The sequence below is a fragment of the Pan troglodytes genome, chromosome 9 (genome assembly GCF_028858775.2).
Source record: "Pan troglodytes isolate AG18354 chromosome 9, NHGRI_mPanTro3-v2.0_pri, whole genome shotgun sequence".
In the NCBI taxonomy this organism is placed as follows: domain Eukaryota; kingdom Metazoa; phylum Chordata; class Mammalia; order Primates; family Hominidae; genus Pan; species Pan troglodytes.
The window spans coordinates 91,222,120-91,247,831 of record NC_072407.2 but is presented as its reverse complement, the minus strand read 5'-3'; the positions used below and the strand labels follow the sequence as shown (position 1 = coordinate 91,247,831).

The window sequence follows — 25,712 nt, the reverse complement described above, 5'->3', positions numbered from 1 at the left end:
AAGATGCCATCTAGGACTTTCTTAGCTAGAAAGAACTCAATGCCTGGTTTTAAAGCTTCAAAGGATGGGCTAACTCTCTTGTTAGGAGCTAATGCAGCTGGTGAGTTTAAGTTGAAGCCAGTGCTTATTTAGTTGAAGCCATTCCAAAAGTCCAAAGGCCATCAAAAACACTAAATCTACCCTGCCTGTGCTCTGTAAATAGAACAATGTTTAGATGACAGCACATCTGTTTATACCATGATTTACTGAATATTTCAAGTCCACTGTTGAGACCCACTCCTTCAAAAAAAAAAAAGATTTCATTCAAAATATTACTGCACATTGACAAGGTCACCCAAGAGCTCTGATGGAGATACACAAGGAGATGAATATTGCTTTCATTACTGCCTACACAACATCCATTCAGCAGCCCATGGATTAAGGAGTAATTTTGACTTTCAATTGTTATTTTTTAAGAAATACATGCCATAAGGGTATAGCCGACATACAGTGATTCCTCTGATGAATTTGAGCAAAATGAATAGAAAAACTTTTGGAAGGGATTAACTATTTAGATACAATTAAGAACATTAATTTTCATGGGAGGTGGCCAAAATATCAACATTCATAGAGTGTGGAAGAAGTTGAATCCAAACCACATGGATGACTTTGAGGGGGTTCAAGACTTCAGTGGAGAAAGTTACTGCAGATGTGGGGGAAATTACATGAGAACTGGAGTACAAGTAGAGCCTGAAGATGGAAACAAATTATTCAATCCCATAACAAAATTGGAACGAATGAGGGGTTGCATCTTATGGATGAGCAAAGAAAATAGTTTCTTGAGATGAAACTTATTTCTGGTGAAGATGCTGTGAACACTGTTGAACTGACAACAAAGTACTTAGAATATTCTATAAACTTATCTAATAAAGTACCAGTAGGGTTTGAGAGGATTCACTCCATATTTGCAAGAAGTTCTACTGTGGGCAAAATGCTATCAAACAGCATCACATGCTACAAGAATATATTTTTTGAAAGGGAGAGTCAATCAATGTAGCAAACTCTATTTTTTTCTTGTTTTAAGAAATTGTTGCATCCACTCCAAACTTCAGCAGCCATCACCCTGATCAGTCAGCAACCATCAACCTGCTAGACCTACCAGAGGTCTGACCTACCAGAAAAAAGATCACAACTTGCTGAAGGTTCAGAATATTCTTAGCATTTTTTCAGCATAAAGTATTTTTAACATAAGGTATGTACATTTTATTCTTAGGCATAATGTTATTGCACCATAAATATACTACAATATAGTGTAAATACAACTTTTTATATGCACTGCGAAATCAAAATATTAATGTGACTAACTTTATTAGAATGTTTGTTTTATTGTGGTGGTCCGAAGCCAAACCTTCCATATCTTAGAGTTATGCTTGCACTGTATTATGGAAGCCCTAAGAAACCAATAGGTAATAGTACTTACTACAAGGGATTATTTTTAGCATTAACTGAATTAATGTATGTAAAATCAATTAGAGAAACATGTAGCATAGAGTAAGTATCGATGTTATTATTATTGTTATTAAAATTATAAATACTTTGTTTTGGGATTTTTCTTCCATAGGGGTTCTTTAAACTTTTATATTCTCCTACATCTTTCGCCCCTTTAAGATTAGCTCAATGGCTACATCTATGAAAACTTTTAAGAGTTGACATATTCCTCCTTTGATTATCACATTTGTCATATTGCATTGCAGTTATTTGATCATGTGTAATTTTTTGCCTATATGGGAAATTCGCTGAAAGCAATGATATTGCCTTATTGGTCATTATATGTCCTGTGTCCATTACAGTGCCTGCCAGTTAAAAACAATATGAATTCAACCAGGAGACTGAATTCATATTATTATATTTATAAAGTCTCGTAAACCATATATAAAATACATAGGAATTGTATATTTTGCCCTAGAGAGTCCAAAATTTTTTCAAATTGTTCGATTAAATTATTTAAGATTAAATTCTTTAAATTATTCAAATTATTTAAATATTTTATGAATCACTAATTTAGTGTTTAGATATCAGAACTTGGAAAAGAAAGGATCTAAGAAATGTTGATGACTTTGGGTTGAATCTTGGTAGATTTTACCATTCATTAATCCCCATCAGTTAGGACAGTGCCTGGCATGTAATAAGCATTGCACCGAGTGCTGGAAATAGAAAGCCAAATGAGGAAAGGTGCTTGTCTTACAAAGAGCTAAAATCTGGTCAATAATTCAGCACAGTACAGTGTGAATGCCAGCAGAGAAGGGCCCTTCATGCCTTGGGAAAAAAGAGAAAGAGGAGTTAGTATCCGCTTGGATGAGGGTTGAGTGGTGTCGGTCAAGGTGCCCCTTTGGTGACACTTGAACTAAAGTTTTAAAAAATGAATAGCAGAGATCTAGGCAAAGTAATAAGAGGGAAAAAAGCATTCTAGTAGGAGTAAAGCACAAGCATGAAGGAAAAGAATTATGCTTCTGGGACCCTGCAAGTAGATCAGATGGATTGAAAGGAAGGATATTATGTGGATATCTGTTGGTATCTGTGGTTTAACACAGATACTGTAGGGTTTGCATGAAAGGTAATTAGTCAATATTAGTTTAAAAGCTGTGAGGAGCCATTGGAGGATTTTAAGCCATGCAGTGACATAATTGTGCCTAGTTACTGTATAATTCAATGGACCAACAGCTGAGTTTGGGAGCTCAAAGGGAGCAACACGGTAGTAGATAGACAGCCTACTTTTACTGAGACCACTGGGAAAAACTTGGAGCATCTACCTGGGTTTGAAATAATAGCATCCCAGGAGCTCTATTTCCTCCTGATTCCTGGCTAATGTTGAAGCACATTTGAGGAGTATCTGGAAATTTTCACTGAAAAACAGCCCCTTTAAGAGAACTCCACACTTTAAGAGTAGAGATTGTCAGGAATAAATAGCTTCAAATGAAAATCCTGTTATATAGCTAAGAAATTCAACTGTGGCCAATCTCAATTAACTACAATTTTAAGTATATAGTCTAGAAGTTCTTAATTTAGTTGAAAAAAGGGGAAACAAACCCTTGGGGAATCAGTAAGGCAGTTAAAATCAGATTAAAATACTTAAACTAATGATGAAACTTGGAGAAAAAAACTTAGTATAAGAACCAAAAAGGCCTAAATAATTAAAAGTTTAAGAAAGAAAGGCAGTTTCAGTGTTTTTTTCTCTCCTTTTCCAAAAAACATTTAATATCATTAAGTAGCAGGCACCCTGCTATGAATAATTCAATGTGCACTCAGGATTGAGAGACACTGCATTAAGCAGAAATTGCACTCAAATAAAATGAGCCAGGCCACACTGGCCACAGTAGTCAAGATGAATCTAGAAAATGTCTCCTAACAGACCTCCAGACAATGCTGGGTGTAAATGGGAGGTCTGCTATTCACTTGGCTTTCAATAGGAATTACTGATGGGCCTTCAAAGCCTCACCCCTCTTACCTGTGAAGTGGTGATAACAAAACTTACCTTACTCCCTTCACTGAGTTGTCCATTTATTTATTCAATAAATATTCTATCATGTTAAGAATCATGACATGTCAAGCTCCAGTGATGTAGAAGCATAGTCCCTATCCTCATTGATCTCCCTCCATGTTGTGATAAACGCATACATATAGTGTTAAGGTAATATAAATGATGCTCTTAAAGATGTGTATAAAGCCTATGGGATTACAGCAGAAGCAGCTAACCAGATGGGGAAACGAGAAAGTGGTATTTAAATTGGATGAGTAAATTATGGGAAAGGTATCACATAGAATGTGTAGACTGACAGGGACCCTGGGCACTGATGTAATTGAAAAAATAAAAGTGATCTGGTGTGGGATGCAATGTAGAGCAGTGTGGGATCAACAACAAGTGAGCCCAGAGAGGTGGAGGTGGGTCACACTGTGAAAGGCCTTATGCATATCAGGGTGGGGAGTCTGGGCTTGATCCCAAGGGTTAACTTGAACCTAAGTGCTTTAGATAAGAAGTAACCGTTCCTGGATTTTAATTTTAGAACTATGATTATAATGGATGTGTGTATTATATTAAATTATAATAAATCAAAATGTAATACTTCTGTTTAGTGGAGATCATAGTATGCCAGGGGAGCAATAGTGACTAAGACAACTTCTACATATGACAAATAGCTATTACTTTTCTTAAGATGGCTATGCTGCCTCTCTTTCTTCCAAAATTTCTCTTCATTTAACATAAATTATTGTTCTACTATTCTTCGCTAGAGTGATGCTTCTGAAGCTCTTGGAATAATAAAAAATGACTGATTGCTTCAGTAATAATTTCAATTTATTGGATGACAGTCATGCATCCAGTGCTATGCTGAGAATTTTGATATATATATATATATCATATTTATTTCTCCAACAAAACTGCAAGAAATGTAGCATGGTAGCAGTAGTGAGAGTTAGCTCATATACCACTGTATGCCAGGTATTATTCAAAGTACTTCACATACAGGAACTCGTTTGAACCTCAGAACAACCCTATGAGGTATGTTATACTTGTATTTTACAGATGAGAAAACTGGAGGACAAAAGGGATATAAAACTTGCCTAAGGTTACACAGCCAGTAAGTGTGAAGTGGCAGAATCAACATTTGAAACCTGCAGTCTAAATATGATAAGTGTTCTTAGCCTTAATGAGGTATTTGTACAAAAGTACTCCCATTAAAATACATATAAAAATAGGCAAACAAACAAAAAGTGAGGGTTTAGGCAACTTTCCCCTATTTAGTTAGTAAATGGAGCAGTAGGAATCAAACCTGAGTCTTTTGTACTTGGCACTTTCCAGGACACCAAGTTCTTCCAATTGTGTATTCTGCACACACACACACACACACACACACATACACACAGTAAGCCTATATGACTTGCCCATTTTCTAAGTTAATCAGGAAAAAGAAAAACATTGAAAAAGATCTTTGAGTGGAAAACTACGTGACATTTTACATTACAAATAAAAACTTCATCTGTTCACTGCTATGTCCATAGAAAAGAGAATCATGCCTGTACACAGTTGATAATAAATATTTGATAAGTAACTATCCCAGAGGGTTTTCAGAAGTATCCCCTGGGAATGAGGAGAATATATTATATGTTTCTTCAAAACATATATTCAGAAAATAGATACTAACAAGCTATTACCTACAGGCAAGTACAGGAAATGTATGTAGTAAAATGGGAGATGAAAAGCTTCAGAAAGCAGAGTCCTTCCCTTAAGGAATTTTCAGGGAAGAAAGCCACTTAAACCATTTATATCTATTTATCTCTTTTTATATCTTTAATCATTTATATGATTTTTATATCTTCAGTCAAAGACCAAGAACCTGTATCTAATGGAGAAAGGTGTCTTCAAGTACTATAAAGTAAAAGTCATTATTCAAGGTAATAACAGTTAAGTAAGTTCAAAGTGAGCATATGTAGTACAGGCACACTTTCACATACCCAACACTCTTGTCATAGCAGACAATACTTTCTGGTTTCCAACATCCTCACTGAAATATTCCCAGTACTATATCCCTAAGCCCCAAGCATCAACTTTCATGTGACATTAATAGCCTTACTGCTCCCCCCAACTGTGGTAGATTTCACTTGATTCTGAGAATTACAGTGGAAAAGTTTATCATATATCTACTATCTGTACAGATATAGAACGCCTTTATTTTGAATGACAAGTCTTTCCCCCAGACAAAAGGATATCATTCCTATTGTGCATAAGGCCCTTCAGACACAAACTCTAACACTTGTAGCCTCCCCAGTAATTGACATGGTTTGGTAGGAATCCAGAGGAATTATTCTTTATGTAATAATCTACATGATAATCTTCATGTAATAACCTACATGATAATCTGCATATGAACAGGCAAGGTTTCCACCTCTGCTTCAGAAAATGAGAAAAATTAGTCCTTAGTTTGGTGCTTATAGACTAAAACAATAGTAGAAAAGTGGGCAGCAAGAACAAAATAGCAAAAATCTATGGGTATCAGCCCAAAGTATTTGAATTTATTCTGTATGTAACATATATGCAGTGGAAGACTATTGCCCTTTGAAGAGTGGAATTGTGTGAAAAAATGGTGCATAGAAAGAATTATATGGAGGTGTTACGCAGATTGGATTTTGTTGTTGTTGTTGTTGTTGGAGGGATTAGAGGCAGGGGACCAATACATATGATGGGGCTAAGTACCTATGGCCCATACTAAATGTAAGAAAAATCAGAGGTAATATCTGTAGATAAGACAAGAAAGCAAAGAAAGTAAAAAATATGTGAACACAGAGATGCCATCTAAAAGAAGCAAAATTCTCTATGAATTATCTATGAACTCAAATGCTTCTTTCCAAAGAACAGCAAATATTCTATGCATGACTAAGAGTATTTATGGTTTACAATTATAGAAATATACAGAACACCAATACACAAATAATTTATGCAAGAATAACACTAATATCATTGGCAATTTAGATAAGAAAAAGCATGATGTGTTAAAGTCTAGCCTAATGAACAAAGAAGATAATGTAAAACATTCTTCAGAGAGAAAATTCAACTGAAGCTGACAACCTGACATCTTAATCACAACAAATGATCTGGACTGCTGGAAAAAGGAGCCCAAGAAAAGATCGATCAAATGTTAAAAAACAGACTATTTTCTTTGCATTTTGCCCAAAAACAGTAGTTAGATATCCTCCCATGTACTTACCATTTATTTCCTTCTCCAGCCAAAATTTTTATTTACATAATATTTCTTAGTTTTTTTCCTTTTCTACTCTTCTAATCCTCTATTCCAATTGGAAAAATTGACAAACTAAAGTATGTCTTAAAAAAGCTAGTGATCTGAGCATCATTCGATCTGGAGTTAAAAATATTAATTGCCACTTTCAAGAAAGGAAAAACGGATTATTTTATTTTTATTAAATCTCCACTATGGAAAGGGAGATAACATGGAGGAAAGGATTCCTATTTCTTCTGCTAACAAACAATTTGTGGAAGAGTGAGAGACTAGTGAAACCCCCTCTGAGAATAAACAAATAACAGAGGGTAGAACATCAAAGGAGAAAACTCAGAAACATCTCAAGAAGACTCCAGAATATAAACCAAATGGACTTGTGATAGTGAACATTTTGAAATTTCTATTAAAATCCCAAGTTGATTACTTATTATCTATTTTCTCCAAGTGATTAGTAGTAAAATTCATGAAATGAGAAAGGCCCAGTTAAGAAAAATCAAGGGTAATAGGAGCTATGAAGACATATTTCACTCCACAGCCAAGTGGCGAAGGCAGAGGAATTCTGAGGGGTGGAGTGGTTGTGACAACTCTTATCAGCAAGCTCCTCTTTGGGCCCGTCTGACAAAGCTTATCCTTTTATCAAAGGTCAAAGGAGTACACTCCTTGTTTGAAGTCTTTCCCCTACCCACTTATATATCCTTGGACAGTGAGAATCATTGTTTTTATCTCCCATATCCCTGAGTTCTTATGATTTGCTTATTTACTTTTAAAAGCATCAGTGAGGGTCCAATTTATCATTTTTTGTTGTTGTGCCCAAAACATTTGAGAATCTGTAGTTGTTTAGAAGTTGTCATTAGGTACACTCATTGAAAAAAATATGAGCTTCTCAGAGGCCTGATTACCTAATGGGCTTAGACTCAAAACTGACGTAACTGTCAATAAAGCTTAAAAGAATTAAGTATGCACTAAATACTTAGATATCATTTACTGAGAAGATAAGGAAAAGTGAATGGATTTCCTTGAAGGAGTGGAAGAGAAATGGCACTTAAGAAAAGCAGTTTTCCTTACAAAGGAGAGAGGAGAGTTCTTAGATATATAAATAACGTACTAGACACTTCACAAATATTAGGGCTTGAAAGAACACTGCTCATCCATGTCCCTGCAAAGGACATGATCTCGTTTTTTTGTTGTTGTTGTTGTTTGGCTGCATAGTATTCCACGGTGTATGTGTACCACATTTTCTTTATTCAGTCTATCACTGACGAACATTTAGGTTGATTCCATGTCTTTGCTATTGTGAATAGTGCTACAATGAACATATGCATGCATGTTTCTTTATAATAGAATGATTTAATTTTCTTTGGGTATATACTCAGTAATAGAATTGCTGGGTTGAATGGTATTTCCATCTTTAGGTCTTCAAGAGATCGCCACACTATCTTCCACAAGGGTTGAACTAATTTATACTTCAACCAACAGTGTACAACAAACTCCCATGACATTAGTTTACCTATGTAATCAACCTGCACATGTACCCCTGAACTTAAAAGTTAAAAAAAAGAGAATACTGTCATCTAATCCAAGGATTGATAAATAAGTCATCTAGAGTCCGTGAAATATTTGAGAACTTGCCACCCAAATGGACTTTGGAGACTTTACCCCAATCACAATTAGAGCAGTTCTATTTGTATCTGTTTTACATATTGAAATTACATTCAGTGTAGGAATTTTTTTTAAAAAAGGGTTTCTGGATTTCCACTTCTGGATTGGCAGTGGGAGAAGCTTCATGGATCTTCTCCTTTGCAAAATAAGCGTAACTAGTAACAATTATGAAAAAATAATACTCCCCCACTTAAAGTCTCTAGAAGTTATTCTAAGGGTACACAGCAAATGCTGAAACATTTATTCAAGAAAATCTACTACAACATTAAGAGCAGTGAGGCTCTGTGGCATTTGAATCATGATCTTTTAACATCCTCTCATTTGACAGAGACTGTGTTGAATTTATAGACTAACTTAGAAAGTATTGTCATGTTAATGATAGTTAAGTCTTCCAATCTGTGAACAAGGGGGGTCTTCCTGTTATTTTATTCAGATCTTTATTAATTTCTTTCAATAGTGGTTTATAGTTTTCAGTATATAAGTCTTGCCCTGATTTGGTTAAAATTATTCCTAAGTATTCTATTCTTTCTGATATTACTGAAATTGTTTTCTTAATTTCCTTTTCAGTTTGTTTATTGCTAATGTTTAGAAATACAACTGATTTTTATATATTGATTTTGTATCTTGCAATTTTTCTAAACTCGTTCAAACTGTTTATTTGTAGCTTCTTTATGATTTAAGACACTATTATCTGCAGAAATAGTTTTAATTTTTCCTTTCCAGTGTGGACAATTTTTATTTTTTTTCATGCCTAATGGCCCTGGCTTAAACCTTCAATACAATGTGAAACAGAAATAGTCTAAGCAAACATCTTTGCCTTGTTCTTTACATTAGGAAAATTATTTGAGTTTTTTTTTCAGTTTTTAATAAGTGAGTATGATGTGTTAGCTGTGGCTTTTTCATAGGTGTTATTTATCAAAATGAGAAAGCTCTTTTTTATTCCTAGCTTGATGCATGTTTGTTTTTTAAATCACGAAAGGTACTATCTTTTTCTGCACCTATTGAGATGACCATGGGATTTTATTTTCTCTTTATTATATTGATGTGGTATAATAAATTTATTGATTTTAATATGTTGAGCCACCTTTGTATTCCTCAAATAAATCCAATTTGGCTTTGACATAAACATTTTTATATGCTGCTGGGCAGTTTTTCAGTATTTTGCTTAGAATTTTTTTTCCATTTGTATTTGCAAATGTTGTTGTTCTGTAGTTTTCTCTTGTCATAATTTTGTCTGACTTTGCTCACAGGATAATACTGGCCCCATAGAGTAAGTCAGGAAGTGTTCCCTCCTACTCTACTTTTTGTGAAAGACTTTAATTGATGTTCTTTAAACATGTGAGAAAATCAATTAATTAAGCTATCTTGTCCTGAGATTTTCTTTGTTGATTTTTTTTTTTTTTTGGATGAGTAGCTTATATCTTTACTTACTACAGGTCTGTTTAGATTTCTATTTCTTCTTGAGTCTGTTTTGGTAATTTGTGTGTTTCTAGGAATTTATTTTATCTACTTTATCTACTATCAGTTGCTGCCATACAATTGTTTATAGTATTCCTTTGTAATTTTTTTCTCCTGTAAAGACAATAGTAATGTCCCCTCTTTCATTCCTGATTTTAGTAATTTGAATCTTCTTTTTTTTTTTTTTTCTTGGCCAGTCTAGCTAAATGTTTGTCATTTTTGTTGATCTTTTCAAAGAATCAACTTTTGGTTTCATTGATTTTCTCTACTGTGTTCGTATTCTCTATTTTGCTTATTTCTACTCGAGTCTTTACTATTTTTTTCTTCTTATTTGAGTTTAGTTTGATCTTTTATTTTCTTGTTTCTAAGGCTGGTGGTTATGTTATTAATTTGTGATATTTCCTTTTTTAATGTAGTTATTAATAACCATAAATTTCAGGCCAGGCACAGTGGCTCATGCCTGTAATCCCAGCACTTTGGGAGGCCAAGGCGGGCAGATTACCTGAGGTCAGGAGTTCAAGACCAGCCTGACCAACATGGTGAAACCCTGTCTCTACTAAAAATACAAAAATTAGCTGGGCCTAGTGGCAGGTGCCTGTAATCCTAGCTACTCAGGAGGCCGAGGCAGGAGAATCACTTGAACCCAGGAGGCGGAGGTTGCAATAAGCTGAGATGGTGCCGTTGCACTCCAGCCTGGACAACAAGAGTGAGACTCCATCTCAAAAAAAAAAAAAAAAATTTCCGTCATTGCCACTTTTGCTATTCTCCATGGCTTTGGTATATTTTGTTTTTAATTTATCTCAAAGCATTTTCTAAATCTCTTGTGATTCTTTCTTTAATTCAACTATTATTTAGCAGTATGTTGCTTAATTTCCCCATATATTCATAAATGTTTCAAATTTCTTTTTATTATTAGTTTCTATTTTTTTTCCACTGTGGTTGGAGAATATACCTTGTATGATTTCAATCTTTTCAAAGTTTTGAGACTTGTTTTATGGTCTCACATGTAATTAATACTGGAAAATACTCCATGTGCACTTGAAAAGAATGTGCATTCTGTTGTTGGGTAGAGTGTTCTATAAATATCTGTTAAGTCTCATTGGCATATAGTATTGCACAAGTTTTTTTCTTGCTGATTTTTGGTCTAGTCCTATCCCTTACTGAAAGTGGGATATTAAAAAGTCTCTATTATCGTTGACTTGCAAATGTTTCCCTTCAGTTTTGTCAGTTTTTGCTTCATGTATTGTGTGGCTCTGTTGATAAGTGCATACATATTTATAATTCTTGTATCTTCTTCAGCAATTGACCTTTTTATTGTTATATTATGTCTTCTTTTGTCACTTGTTAAAATTTTTGTCTTAAAGTCTGTTTTGTCTGGTATTGGTATACCTATTCAAGCTCTCTTTTGAATATTTTTTACATAAAATATCTTTTTCTTTTCAACCTATCTGTGCACCTAATGTGAGTCTCTTGTAGACAACATATATTGAGGTCATTTTTAAAAATCCAGTTAGCCAATTTGTGTCCTTTTATTGCAGAACTTAATCTACTTATATGTCATGTAATGGCTGATAAAATGTCATTATTCTTGACATTTTTCTATTTGTTTTCTATACATGTTATGTCTTTCTTTATTGTTCCTCAGTTCTTCCATTACTGCCTTCTTTTGTGTTGAATACATAATTCCTAGCTGTTCCCAACCTTTTTGGTGCCAGGGGCTAGTTTCATAGAAGATAATATTTTCATGGATGGAGGTTGAAGGGATGGTTTTGGGATGAAACTGTTCCATCTCAGATCATCAGGCGTTAGATTCTCATAAGGAATGTGCAACCTAGATCCCTCACATGCCCAGTTCACCTGCCGCTTAGCTGACATGAGGCAGAGCTCAGGTTATACTCACTTCACCACTCACCTCCTGCTGTGTGGCCTGGTTCTTAACAGGCCACAGACAAGTAGCAGCCCATGGCCCAGGGGTTGGGGACCCCTGTTATATGGAGCATGCTCTCATTTTTATGCTGTTATTGTCCCACATTTTATCTGTATACATTATATGCCCACCAACCTGGATTTATAGCCTTATATATTTTCTTTTAAATCGGATGGAAAAAATAAGTTACAAACTCAAAGAGCTTTTTTGTAGTCTTTTAAATTTATCTATGCAGTTATCTTTCACAGTGCTCTTTACTTTTCCTGGTGGATGAGTCACTGTTTAGTGTCCTTTCTGTTCAGCTTGAACTGCTTCCTTTAGCATGGTTGGAGGAAGTCTACCAGCAATGCAATCTCTCAGTTTTTCATTTATTGGGAAATTTCTTTATTTCTCTTTCATATTTGAAGAATAACATTGCCAGATATAGAAATCTGGGGTCACAGTATTCTATGAGGGATCCAGGGTCTAAACATGAGCATTCGAGGAATTTTATGAACTGTGGTTTGACTTTGGCTTACTATTTTATTTCTTGGTCCTATTTTTTCCAACTTCTGATAAATTTTTTTAACCTAATTACATTAGCTACTTCAGAGTAGTAATATTTGATGTTATTTCCAAAGGAACCTAATTTAGTGTGAGATCTATTGTTCAGAAACAGGTGGTTGAGGTTATAGCTTTGGGTAGTCTGCCTGCTTGGCATTACTTTCTCAGTGATAGAAGTTTAAATAGTGTCAACCTTCTTGAGAAAAAGACTAAAAAGAATAAGGCCAAATACTAATGTTATAGCCAAATATTCTACACAACAGGGCAGAATTTGATTCTCAGTATGAGAAGGAAAGTGCTAAGCTTGCAAGGAGGATGTCTAGGCTGTGTAAAAAAAGAGATTAGGAGAGTGCTATAGTCATCGTGTTCTTAGAATTCATTTTTAGCACATCTGTGGTTACGTAAATGTTACAAATTCTAGACTCATTCATTTTGGGCATGAATGCAATGGTCCTCAACCCATTATAATACTGATGCCCAGACTTCCATATCTGTTAATTCAGAATTTCTGTGTTTGGGGCTTGCACATGGGTATTAAAAAAAGACACCCACTGATTCGTGCAGCAAGGATTGAGAAATACTTTTGCAATAGATTACCTATTCCGGTAGGTATGACTTAGAAAATGGATGAAACAGACATAATAACAATGTATTGAGTAACTCCAGCTGAGTGAGGGTGGCAAAGGCACTGGCTGCTCCCCACTCTGCTCTGAAGGAATGGTGTTTAATCAGAGCCTCATAGTTGGTCTCTGGTATTAGATTTGGCCCTGTATAGTGGGAATAGATAGGTCAGTCTTTGGAAGGAAGAAAGCCGTATTGTTGAACCTATGCAAAGGCTTAGAAAACAGGCCAGTGCCTATTTACATTGTTTACAATTAAATGTACAATAAAAATACTTTGTTTTTCTTAAATTCACCCAATATCTGTCCACTTATCATATTTGTTTCTTCATAATTTCATGGGAATTTTTTCCCATATATTCTATGATGCACATTATAAAAAGTGTCAAAGAAGATGATCATAAATCCTCATTTTTTCCAATCTAACACCTAACTTTAAAATCTTTTCATACTTCACACTGAGCCAGAAACAGCCCCAACTTATTTCACTTTTTTTTTTTTTTTGCACATTTTCATTTGGCCAGATGTTGCCATATAGGTAATAAGAGATTTCCTTTATTTTTCCTTTGAGGAAAAGTTGTTACATCCATCAGGCTTCTAGCAAAAAAAAAAAAAAAAAATCAATTTTCTTTTTTGTTCTTGCCTGATTTGATATAGATAGCTAATATGGAAACACAATTTTTCTCCTTCACTACTTTCAAGGTATCAGGTGTCATAATTCCTCAAATTATAAATAGTTAAAAGAAACATAAAAAAAGTTTCTCATCTGTGTGCAGATAGAATCCATTTGAGAAGAAAATTTTTCGCCTTTCACCATAGCAATCAATATACACTCCATTGTCATAATGCCACACCTTCAACATGAATTTAAAGGCATAAAAATAAGTGTTGTGGAATCAATTAGCACAATCTTTTGGGACTTTGCACCAAAACACAATTGCACATTGTTAAGTTTTATGAAGAACATGATTTTTTTAAAAAAATCCATATTCTCAAGATACATTTGGGGTGTTGCTACATAGTAGTGCAGGAAAGACTATATGCATGAAATTCAGGACCTTCTTTGAGGAATTTTTAGCATTTCTGTGTTCAATAATTTAATGGAAGACTACAGTAACCAAAGAAAGGTGAAAATCACTCAGAATTCAAATTCTCTAGGAAAGAAAGTTTGAGTCATTTGATAGGTAGAGAGCGTTAGCCAGCCGAAATGCTGGCTGAGTGCAAATATAACATTTAATGGGTAGTAAAAAAAATACATAAATAAAATGAGGTCTGCAGCAGCTATGCATCTTTTCTTTCCTGGTCCTTCTGTGTTTTCACATATAACCTAATTTGTGTCTGTCTGTGTGTATATATATACAGTATTTTTATATATTAACATTTCATGTCTCATTATTTCATATGTGTGGTCAACGATATTTAATCTTATAATTCCCTCTTTAGAGTACAGAATGTTTATATAAACCATGACAAAATTTGAAGTTTGTATAACATCTCCCAGAGACGGATAATATGGCTATTAATCAGAAAGGAATAATTAATCAGAAATGGCTTTTGGGACATTAGTTACCTCTTCATGGAGATAGAATGAAATAATCTTCATTTGAAAAAATTACCATAAGTTTGTTATTGTTATTGTGTGAAATTTACCTATGTATGGGAGGGTAAATGTGTATCAATGCCTGATAGACAAGAGGTGGACTGTGCCAGTTTTTAAGCTATTGTTTCCAGCCCCAACGATGTCCTACTATATTCCACTTTGGGATACTGGGGCTGAGAATGTGTAAGCTGCATTTCTCTTTTGCTAGTTGAACCCCTGATAGACACTACATATAGGCTAGAACAGCAAAGGACTTGTTCCTTCTTGTTTATTTCAGTGACTGTTCTTGACCCTAGGAAGAGCAGTAGAGTCTAGCTTCTAGCTTTCTTATCAGCACACCAAGAATCAGCATTATCATTCCTCTTAAGAAGTTTCAACATGCTTTAGGCCGTATTCCCCATTCCCTCACACCCCTACATCCCTCTCTGCTCAAAAATCTGAGATCTAGTTCTGTAGAGCACTAGTATACTCATGAGCTATCAGTACCAGTTGACTTAAGCCTCCTACTCAGGAGTTTGAATTCCTGCCCTGTGAGGCTCCTCCTTCAATGTCAGGTGATATGAGATATCACTACTAAATAAACAGTGTCCCCTCTTCAGAAATCTGAGTTCAGGTTTTCGAAGCCCTTCCCAAAACTACTAGATTCTAATATCTCTTACTACTTTGTTATTTTTCCCCAGTCCTAGGAGTGGTACTGCTTCCTCCAATGCCTATCTCTGTAATTTTTCAGTTTTTTTCCACTTTTGAATCTTCAAATATCTATTTAAGCTATTATTTATTATTATATAAACAACTGACGTTATTAAAACAACTAGCATTGTTTCTGTTTTTTCTCATTGAATCTTGACTAATACAAAACATGAACACACACATATACACACACCCACATATACACAAGTACACACACATACCTCTATCATTTTGTATAAAACTATAGAAAACAAAGTTCTTTATAGCTAGTCAAATGTGGGTTAATGTGATTTTTTTTAATACAAAGTTAAGAAAAACCTAGTAATTATAGAGTATACATTGAAGGCATATGACATAGGACAGTATCAGAAATACTTGGCGTGTATTTAGAATTCATACATTTTACAGGCAATAACTTACGTTCACACAACCAAGTTGCTCTAAAAATATTTGTAAGTTTTTCAATAACAAACAAATACCCGATTTTAAATTAAAGTTTAAAATTATATTCTTGAGTTTTATTAACAATATTTTAAGTGCTCATTAGCCACATGTGCAGATATAGGTCATTGTCTTTATTACTCGTATTTCACCCTGATTCTATAGCAAACCATATGTAAAATTTTTGAACAATATATGGCAGCTTAATGATGTCAAAGATGAGAACAGAAGTAAAATGCCACTGTTTAATTAAAATATGTGACTTATTTTGTCAGAAGATACTAGACCAGCAAGTAATAATAATAATAAATATCAAAAATTACTGAAATGTATAATGGAAAAACAATAGAGACAATCAAGTAAACTAAAGCTGCCTCTTAAAAAAAGACAAATAAAATGAACAAAGGTCTAATTAGGCTGGTTATAAAAAATTAGAAGAGACAGAAATTACCACCAACAAGAATGAATTAGCGGCATCACTACAGAACCTACAGATATCAAAAGGATAAGAAGTAGACATTATGAATTATTGTATGCCACTAATTTGACAATTTAAACAAAATGAACTACTTCTTTGAAAACCACAAACTACTAATGTTCATTCAAGAAGAAATAGATTTGTTGGGCAACATTAAATTTATTAAACCAATTGAGTTTTAATTTTAAATCTTTTCTACAAGGAAAATTTCTAATCTAGCTGACTTTATTGGTGAATTCTGCCAAACATTTAAGAAAGGAATATTGCCAATTAAATACAAACCCTTCCTAAAACTAAAAGAGGAAGGAACATTCATTTTATTTTATTTTATTTATTTTTCACTAGACAGGTCATCAAGACAGAAAGTCAACAAAAAAACAATGGATTTAAACTATACCCTAGAACAAATGGGCTTAAGAGATACTTATAGAACTTTCAACCCAACAACCACAGAATATACATTCTATTCATCAGCACATGGAACTTTCTCCAAGATAGATCATATGATGGGCCACAAAACAAATCTTAATAAATTTAAGAAAATTGAAATTATGTCAAGTACTCTCTCAGACCACAGTGGAATAAAATTGGAAATCAACTCCAAAAGGAAACTTCAAAACCAGGCAAATACATAGAAATTAAATAACCTGATCCTGAATGATCATTGTATCAACAATGAAATGAAGACGGAAATTTAAAATATTTTTTGAACTGAACAATAATAGTGACACAATCTATCAAAACCTCTGGAATTCAGCAAAGGTGATGCTAAGAGGAAGGTTTACAACCTTTAACATCAAAAAGTCTGAAAAAGCACAAATAGACAATCTAAGGTCACACCTCAATAAACTAGAGAAACAAGAACAAACCAAACCCAAACCCAGCAAAAGAAATAACCAATATCACAGCAGGACTAAATGAAATTGAAACAAAAGAAATACAAAAGATAAATGAAACAAAAAGCTTGTTCTTTGAAAAGATAAATAAAATTGATAGAGCATTAGCAAGGTTAACCAAGAAAAGAAGATAGAAAATCCAAATAAGCTCAATTGGAATTGAAATGGGAGATATTACAACTGATGCTACAGAAATACAAAAGATCATTCAAGGCTACTATGAGCATCTTTATGCACATAAATTAGAAAACCTAGAGTAGATGGATAAATTCCTGGAAATACACAACCCTCCTAGACTAAATCAGGAAGAATTTGAAAGCCTGAACAGACCAATAACAAGCAGCGACATTGAAATGGTAATGAAATTACCAACAACAACAAAAAAAGGTCCTGGACCAGAGGCAGTCACAACTGAATTCTATCCGATGTTCAAAGAATTGTTATGAATCCTACTGACACTATTCCACAAGATAAAGAGTGAATTCTCCCTATATCATTCTATGAAGACAGTATCACCCTAACACCAAAACCGGGAAAGAACATAACAATAACAACAAAAAACTACAGACCAATATCCCTGGTGAACATAGATACAAAAATGCTTAACAAAATACTAGCTAACTGAATCAAACAGCATATCAAAAAGATAATCCACTGTGATCAAGTGGGTTTCATACCAGGGATGCAGGGATAGTTTAATGTACACAAGTCAGTAAATGTGATATACCACATAAACACAAGTAAAAGCAAAAATCACATGATCATCTCAATAGATGCAGAAAATGTACTTGACAAAATCCAGCATCCCTTTATGATTAAAACCTTCATCAAAATTGGCATACAAGAGACATACCTCAATGTAATAAAAGCCTATCTATGACAAGCCCACAGTCAATATAATACTGAAAGAGGAAAAGAGGAAAGCATTCCCTCTGAGAACTGGAACAAGACAAGGATGCCCACTCTCACCCTTCCATTCAACATAATACTGGAAGTCCTAGCCAGAGCAATCAGACAAGAGAAATAAATAAAGGGCATACAAATTGGTAAAGAGGAAGTCAAACTGTTGCTGTTTGCTGATAATATGATCATATACCTAGAAAACCCTGAAGACTCTTCCAAAAAGCTCCTAGAATTGATAAATGAATTCAGCAAAGTTTCGTTATACAAAATTAATGTACACAAATCAGTAGCTCTGCTATACACCAACAGCAACCAAGCTGAGAATCAAATCAAGAATTCAGCCCCTTTTAAAATAGCTGCGAAAATAAAATAAAATAAATTACTTAGAAATATACCTAACCAACGAGGTGAAAGACCTCTAGAAGGAAAACTGCAAAACACTGATGAAAGAAATCATAGACAACACAAGCAAATGGAAACACATTCCATGCTCGTGGATGGGTAGACTCAATATTGAAACGTTCATTTAAAATGATCAGCATTACCTAGATACCAATACTTGGCAGGGCTGTGTGTTACCTGGAAACGAAGTATTATGAAGAGCAGAACTCAACAATACTAAATAAATACCTCAATAAAAACAGATATTTGAAAAAAAAATCTTCAAGCAGTTAACATTTGTAGTTGGCAAATTCTTGTCACCTGTATGCAATGCTTATAGGCTAAGAAGTCTACTTTTGCAATAGGTACTGACTTAACTATAAAGGAAGAAAGTGAAAGGATCTTTCATTGACAAGTACAGAAAGAGAGCATAAGAATTAAGAGAAATTCTAATCCAGCTGAAATAAGTTAGAATTCTGAAGTTTAAATTTGGAGGTATGACTAATTTGCTTGCTATGTGAAAGAAGAAATAAAGGCATGTAATATAGAGAAATTAACCTGGATTTGGGATCAGAAGATTGTGATTCAATTTACCACTTAACCACTTTGTACTTCAGAAGCACTTTTTCAAAATACTCTATTTATTTATTTTAAAAACAAATGGCTGTATGAGGCTGTTTCTATAATTAAATGACATAACAAAGGAGTATTTCCTGAATGTTGCTTTCCTTTTCATGTTGAAGCATGAAACTCCTTAAAATGATCCTCAAGGAGCCTCATTACGTCCCCAATCTTATTCTCCTGTACAGTCTTCCTAGTTTACAATGGTCCAGTTATTCTAATCAATCTGTTCCTTGAAATTCTTAGTTTGTTTTAATTTCAGAGGTTTTGCACTTGCTTTTTCTGAATCAGTACTTTGTTTAATTTCAAAACACAAAACTTATGTGGAGTGCAAGCACCAGGTTTCTAATTTTTCAGAGAATTATTTTACTATCCAGGTCTTGAAGGCTAAAATCTTCCTTTGACTTGTAGTGGATTTTGTTTTTCTACTATACTAATTCGTGAATGATACAGATTTCTAGGGTCTTTGATTTATGTGGACATTTTGATCCTAGCCTTGGGTGGGCTCAAGTCTTTCATTTCTGCCCCATTATGGGCTTTAAAATCTTATGCCCTAGGTTATTGAGAACAAAACCCCAACAGCCAAGGTAAGGTACAGGCCAGCTTCCTAGATCAGTACTCCTGTTTTAATTTATTTTTTCTTTCTGAATCTTATTAGCCTTACTGTTCTGAGAGATAGATATGCATGTAAAATAAATTTTCCTATTATATTTTTCTGTCTTGGTACTGATCGTCTCAAGGGAATTTTCAGATTCTCATAGTCTAATATCTCACTAGAACAGAAAGCCATATATCAACTTTAAGAATTGCACATAAAATATCTTAAAAATAAATCAAATATCTTCCTTACTCATAGAACATGAAAAAATAGAAGGACATTGGAAATCAGAAAAGCCAATGTCCTCATTTTGTAGTGAGGATAAAAGGAAATATATGGGGATGGCATAACTGAAGGCGACACAACTTAAGAGTGACACTACTACAGTAAGGGCTTTTCTCAAGGCCTGCTTCCCTCACCTCCATACCTCAACACTGAGTACTAGAGGTAATTACATTTCAATGATTTAACTGATATGAGCAACTGTCTAATTAGCATCAAGGCACCTCACAGAACAGGGATCATTGGTGTTAAGGGATTTCAAAAATGTTATTTCCGTTCTCCAAAGCAATTGATTCCTGGTTTGGTAAAAGAATACTCCATCATGTGAATCTTGAAGCTTTTTCTCCTGACTTTTTTTACCTGACGTACAGGAGCTGTGCTGCTTCTTTTTCTCTTGGGAAAGCACTTTTTCTAAAAAAACAGAAACAAAACTTTTTTTCTTTCAATAAATATGCTCTGTATAAGGACACAGCTACAGAAAACTTTCAGCTGCCATTTCCTCTTTGACTTTTTGAATTTAGAAATATTTCTTTCCTGAGTATTCAACAGATTCTTATCCTTATTGTTATTCTAGATTGTTGTGACATTTTGTACTTAACAAGATATATCTTGGGCATGCTTTACTTTAGGATAAAAATAACATTTGTATTGTCCATGCATGTTATTATTTGTTTTCTGCTGTGGCAATCCGACAAGCAGAAATTTGTTTTGATACTTCAGGAAACCCTTATGTCATCAAAATTACATTAATAAACAGTCATATGATAAACAGATATGTTATGAATAATTTGGTAAAGGAGGTTTTCAAAATAGCATTTCTTATAGATATTTTATACATTAGTTATTGTTCTTTAATTCATTTTTCCTTTGAGGAAAATCTGAGATAATTTCCCTACAGAATGTCTTTTGGAATTAAACCCATATGTTTTATAGTACTTGTTTAAACATTTCAACATGCTTTAATGTTTTTTCTCTCATTTCTTCAGCAAATTTCACTTAAACTATAGATTCAGTCACCTGTATCTTAAAATAAAAAAAATTCTAAAATACTATTTTCTTAATTCTTGCTCCCTTCAAATGATTTGTTTTCTTATTTCTCTATTTTATCATCACAATTTTAAAAGCTAGGTCTGATTTAACATTTTCAACTTCAAGTCTGTCATTATTCCACTACAGTTTGACTTTCATTCTCACTACTTGTAACAGGCTGAATTTCTTCCCTGCAACATTTGTATGTTGAAGTCCTAATCCCAGGTACCTCAGAATGTGAGTGTATTTTAAGATAAAGTTTTTAAAGACCTTATTAGGGTGAACCCTAATGCAATATGACTGGTATCTTTATATGAAGAGAAGTTTAGGACACAGACACACAGACAGGGAAGACGCTATGAAGACATAGCAAGAAGATGGCCATCTACAAGTCAAAGAGAGAGGCCTTAGAAGAAATTAACCCTGCAGACACCTTGATCTTGGATTTCTAGTCCCCAGAATTGTGAGAAAATAAATTTATGTTTTTTAAGCCACCTAGTCTGTGGTATTTTGTTATGGTAGCCCTAGAAAACTAATATACCACCCTATAAATAATGTTTTTGATATGATTATCAGTTACTTCCTAATTGATATAATGACAGAATCAAAACACAGGGAATTTCAAGTAAGACAGAAGTGAGTCAAAGTCCTAATTTTAGTCAATTAATAGTGCTAAAACTTTGGGCGAATTATTTAATCTTTCTTTGCCTCCGCCTTCAGACTTTAAAAAAGGAAATAATTAATATTCATTTTTAAGGATTAAAGAGGATAGTTACATGGAAATGCCTTGTGTAATATCAAGCAGATAATAATGAAACTCATGACACTATAGTTCTTTCCTGTTGTCCAGACCAACATGCTTCCTAAATTCAGACCACTGATATATTTAATGACATAAATAATGGATGATTTGTCTAATATTGTTTTCTCTAACTTACACAAACTCTTCCTTTCTAATTCTTATTCTCCTAGTCAGCCCCCAGCCCCTTAAGAACTGATGACCTCCCTTCACACTTGAATCAGAAAATAGAAATAACTAGATCAGTACACCCTAATTTGTCCAAGAACAATACATGCATCTATACTCTATCTTGTGTCTCCATTCAGGCATAAAGGAAGCTTCCTTCCAACTCATGGCAAAGGCTCCTCTCTCCATTGGGCTTTAGATTTCACATCTCCAGTACCTTGCTGTGGCAGTTTTTTCCTTTTTCTCCTATGTCTCTTTCTCTGAATGTCTTCGTTTTCAACAACATATAATCATTCTCTAATACATATCCTCTCTCTTAAAAAGAAAATCTCAAATCCTCCTTTCTTGTTCGTATCCCCTTTCCTGCTTCCCACTTAAAAATGCTCCTTTTTTTGTGAAAACTTTTCAAAAGATTTGTTTAGAATCTGCTCCAGTCTGGCTCCCGAAGCTTCCATTCTACTGAAACTTTTCTGTTGCCAAGGGCATGATCATCCTTGTATTTTCAGACCCAATAGGTACTTTTCTCTCCTCATTTTATGGATCTCTTCAGAGAGAGTACCTGATTTATTTTTCCACTTTTTTTTTTTTTTTTTTTGGCTACTTGGCTTTTGTGGCTTAATGTCCTTTTTTTCCTGCTTCCTCACTGGTCAATGACCCTCTGTCTTCTTTGCTTTTGCTGACTCATCTGTATCGGCTCATCCTTTTAATGATGGGGTATGCCAGACTGCTTCCTTTTCTTCTGTGTTTATACTCAATTCCTGTGACCTCATTCACTCCATTGATTTTAAATAATGCTAAATAATTAAGTTTTAAAACTTAAATGATTAAATAACACGAAGTGATTAATGCTAAATAGATAAGGCTAAAACTACCAAAAACATGTATCTAACCTGGTTCTCTCTTTTGAGCTTGATACTCCAAGATTCAACTGACTACTTGGCAGCCTCTTTCGGGTATCTATTTGCCCTATCCTAAAAAGACCCAAAGATGTTCAAAGAGAACTTTAGTTCATTTTCTTTGCTAAATTTATTACTTACCCATCCTTTCTACTTCAGTAAACATCTTCACTCTTCTCGCTAATGCTTCTAATTATTGGAGTAATCTTTGATTACTCTTTTTTCTTTATTTTTAAAATTACTAACTACATCTATATTATCACATAGTCCATTAACAAGCCCTGTTGGTTTTACCTCTGAAATACACATGGTTCAGTTTTCTGTTTCCCAATAGCTCCATTGTCACCTCTGTGGTTGAAATCACCATCATTTCTCATTTAGACCAATGCAATAGAGTAATCCATGTCACTTTTGAAGTTTTCACTCTAACAGTCTATTTGTCACAATAGCCAAGACAACTTTTAAAAATGTCAATCTAAAAATTATTTCAGCACCTGGATTAAAATAATTTAAACTCTTTCCTCTGTACTGTACTTAGGGCTCTATTGATCTCTGCTGATCTCTTCAATCTCATATTGCACCAAGTTCCTCTTGTTTACCGTATTTAGCTTTTCTAGTCTCCTTTCCAAACATGAAGCAAGACAAGCTCTTTTTTGCCATGGGAACTTTAAATGTGTGCCTTCTGCTTCCTAAAAATCTTGTCCCAGAGGGATTTCTATGGCTACCGCTTTTCCGTGGTCTCAGTGTCAAATTATAGGTCATTTCCTCAGAGAAGCCAGCTATAAGTAGCCTATCTCAACTGGAACCTTCTCCCAAGTAATTCTTTATAAAATATATAGATATTATGTCACATCATAGTGCTTAACTGAATTTTGTGCTTATTTATTTCTTTTCTGGTTTGCTTATGCTTCTCCTCACTAGAATGCAAATATTTTAATAGCAAGTTCCTTGTCTATCTAGTAATTGTGTGCTAAGAACATTGTTACATACATATTTTTACAATATCATACTAAAAATCAAAGCTGTAACTTTAGATGGCTACAAATATTAGCACCATTTTATGGCTGAGAAAAAGAAGGCTTAGGGAAGAATAAGCAGCTTGCCAGAGATTATGTAGCTAGATGTAGCTGCTTTGGGATTCAAAATGAGGCATGTCTGATGCTAAAATCTATGATCTTAATCACATGATTTACTGCCTCTTAGTCTCCTGATTTCTGGCCTTTTGATTTACTTTAGAGCTCTGTTCATCCCTTGGATCTGATATTTGGTGCTATTTCAGTGGGTCTGACATTTGGCTCTCGAGATAATTATGGTAAAGATCTATCCTACAGTCATGCTGCTTCTGTCTGCCTAAATATCCTCCTGCTATGTTGAGTATATTCCACATTGCCCCGAGGATCTCCTAATCTGCAGGGCAAGAGGTTGACACACTTCCCTCCGCTTTGCAGAAAACTGTGTACCTTTGGGCACATCATCTTCTCTGGGCTCCAATTTCCTTATTTGTAAAATAAACAATTTGAATTATGATCTTGAAATTCTCTTTAAAATTTCAGCAATAATGACAAGTCATGTTTCTTTTTCCCCCTTCCTTTAAGCTTTTTAAGTTATCAATATTTTAATTTAAGCAATTTAACTTTCCTAGTACTAGAATATATTAATCCTACAAAGAGCAGCTACATTGTTGTAGGAACATTCTTTAGGTTTTTAGTTATAGTACATGATGTTTTCATCACTTGATAGAAAGCAATTCAACTCTCTTAGATTAATATTTCACTCCACAACAAAATGCTACTGATAACCCAGTCGATGCCTGCCTGCCTCAGAGTTATCAATTATACAACAACTTAGTCTAATAAGTATGCAATGAATGTCTCCTATGTGCTAGGTTTTGTGCTAGGTGCTAAAAATGATCGATACATAGATGCTGTCTGCCATGAACCCATGATTTAGTGGGAGAGATGGACAAACCATGAATCAATCTAACAAGCACAGAGTGGTATAAGAGCTAAATCTAACAATAACATCAAAAAGAAAAACAGCTGTCAGAATATAGACAAATATGACTATAATGGTATAACTGCTCTTTGTTCTAGGGCATTAATTCTGCTTTAGAGAGCAAATCAGGGAGCAGTTTTTAAAGCTGGTCACAATCCAACAGTGTGAAAAGAAACCCAGAAACAGATAGGTCCCCCTCTGCCATCCCATCTGATTGCTAGAATAGACTTTAAGACATTTTTCTGGTTTCCAAGCTTACCTAGCCCCATAACCCTGAGATTTCTGCCTTTCTGAGCAAGCTTCAGCCTTGCAGTCACCAGCAGGGAAGCAATCTGCTGTTCATTCCTGAAGCCCCAGGGACCTTTCTTACTGCTACCCTTCTGGTTGGACTGTTTCTGGGCTGCCAAGTTGGCAAGGCGTCTGGTTTGAAGGCATGTGGGTTAGGACAGTCTTCTTAGCAGGATGGCCAAGGGGAGGCTTGGGGAGTAGAGTAGAAGGGAAGCCTCACTGGAAAATACAGCCAAAATGTCACTCCAGAAGATGTAATTAATCTGTAGCTAAGGAGGGAGGCAGGCTGGCCATCCCTGGAATGTATTGTTTCAGGTTTGCTCCTAAACTAGATTCCTACACATTTAAGAGACACGCTAAGGGAGAATCAGTGAGGTGATGCCAATACTGGAGAGCATTTAGAGTACAGTGAGTAAAGAACAAAAGCATTGAATATTTTTTTAAGACCCTTATACTTTAGCTCTTTACAGGAGCTAGTCTTTGTTAATGTGTTATAGTTTATAAAGTATGAACTCAGGTTCTTATGAGGAAAGTAGTATTATTACTGCCTTTTTGTAAGTGAGGAAAATTAGGCTTGGAGATCTGCAACTTTCCTAAGATCACACAAAAGAAGCAGGAAGCAGACCCAGGACATAATCACGGAACTTCTGACTCCAGGTTTCATGATCCTTCC

At 34.5% G+C, this 25,712-nt stretch overlaps 2 protein-coding genes across 5 annotated transcripts in view; one reads left to right on the top strand and one right to left on the bottom strand.

Annotated features, from left to right (window-relative positions):
- GRM5 (glutamate metabotropic receptor 5) overlaps positions 1 to 25,712 on the top strand; it is an 810,828-nt gene that overhangs the window by 48,336 nt on the left and 736,780 nt on the right. For 2 of the 4 annotated variants that reach the window (XM_063784377.1, XM_016921754.4), the window contains exon 4: positions 1,064 to 1,231. The exons of the other annotated variants lie outside the window; for them this stretch is intronic. The gene's annotated coding sequence lies outside the window, so the exon portion shown is untranslated. The remainder of the gene's footprint in view (positions 1 to 1,063; positions 1,232 to 25,712) is intronic. 4 annotated transcript variants of the gene reach the window in all.
- The window catches only part of TYR (tyrosinase), a 117,508-nt gene that overhangs the window by 23,168 nt on the left and 68,628 nt on the right, over positions 1 to 25,712 (bottom strand).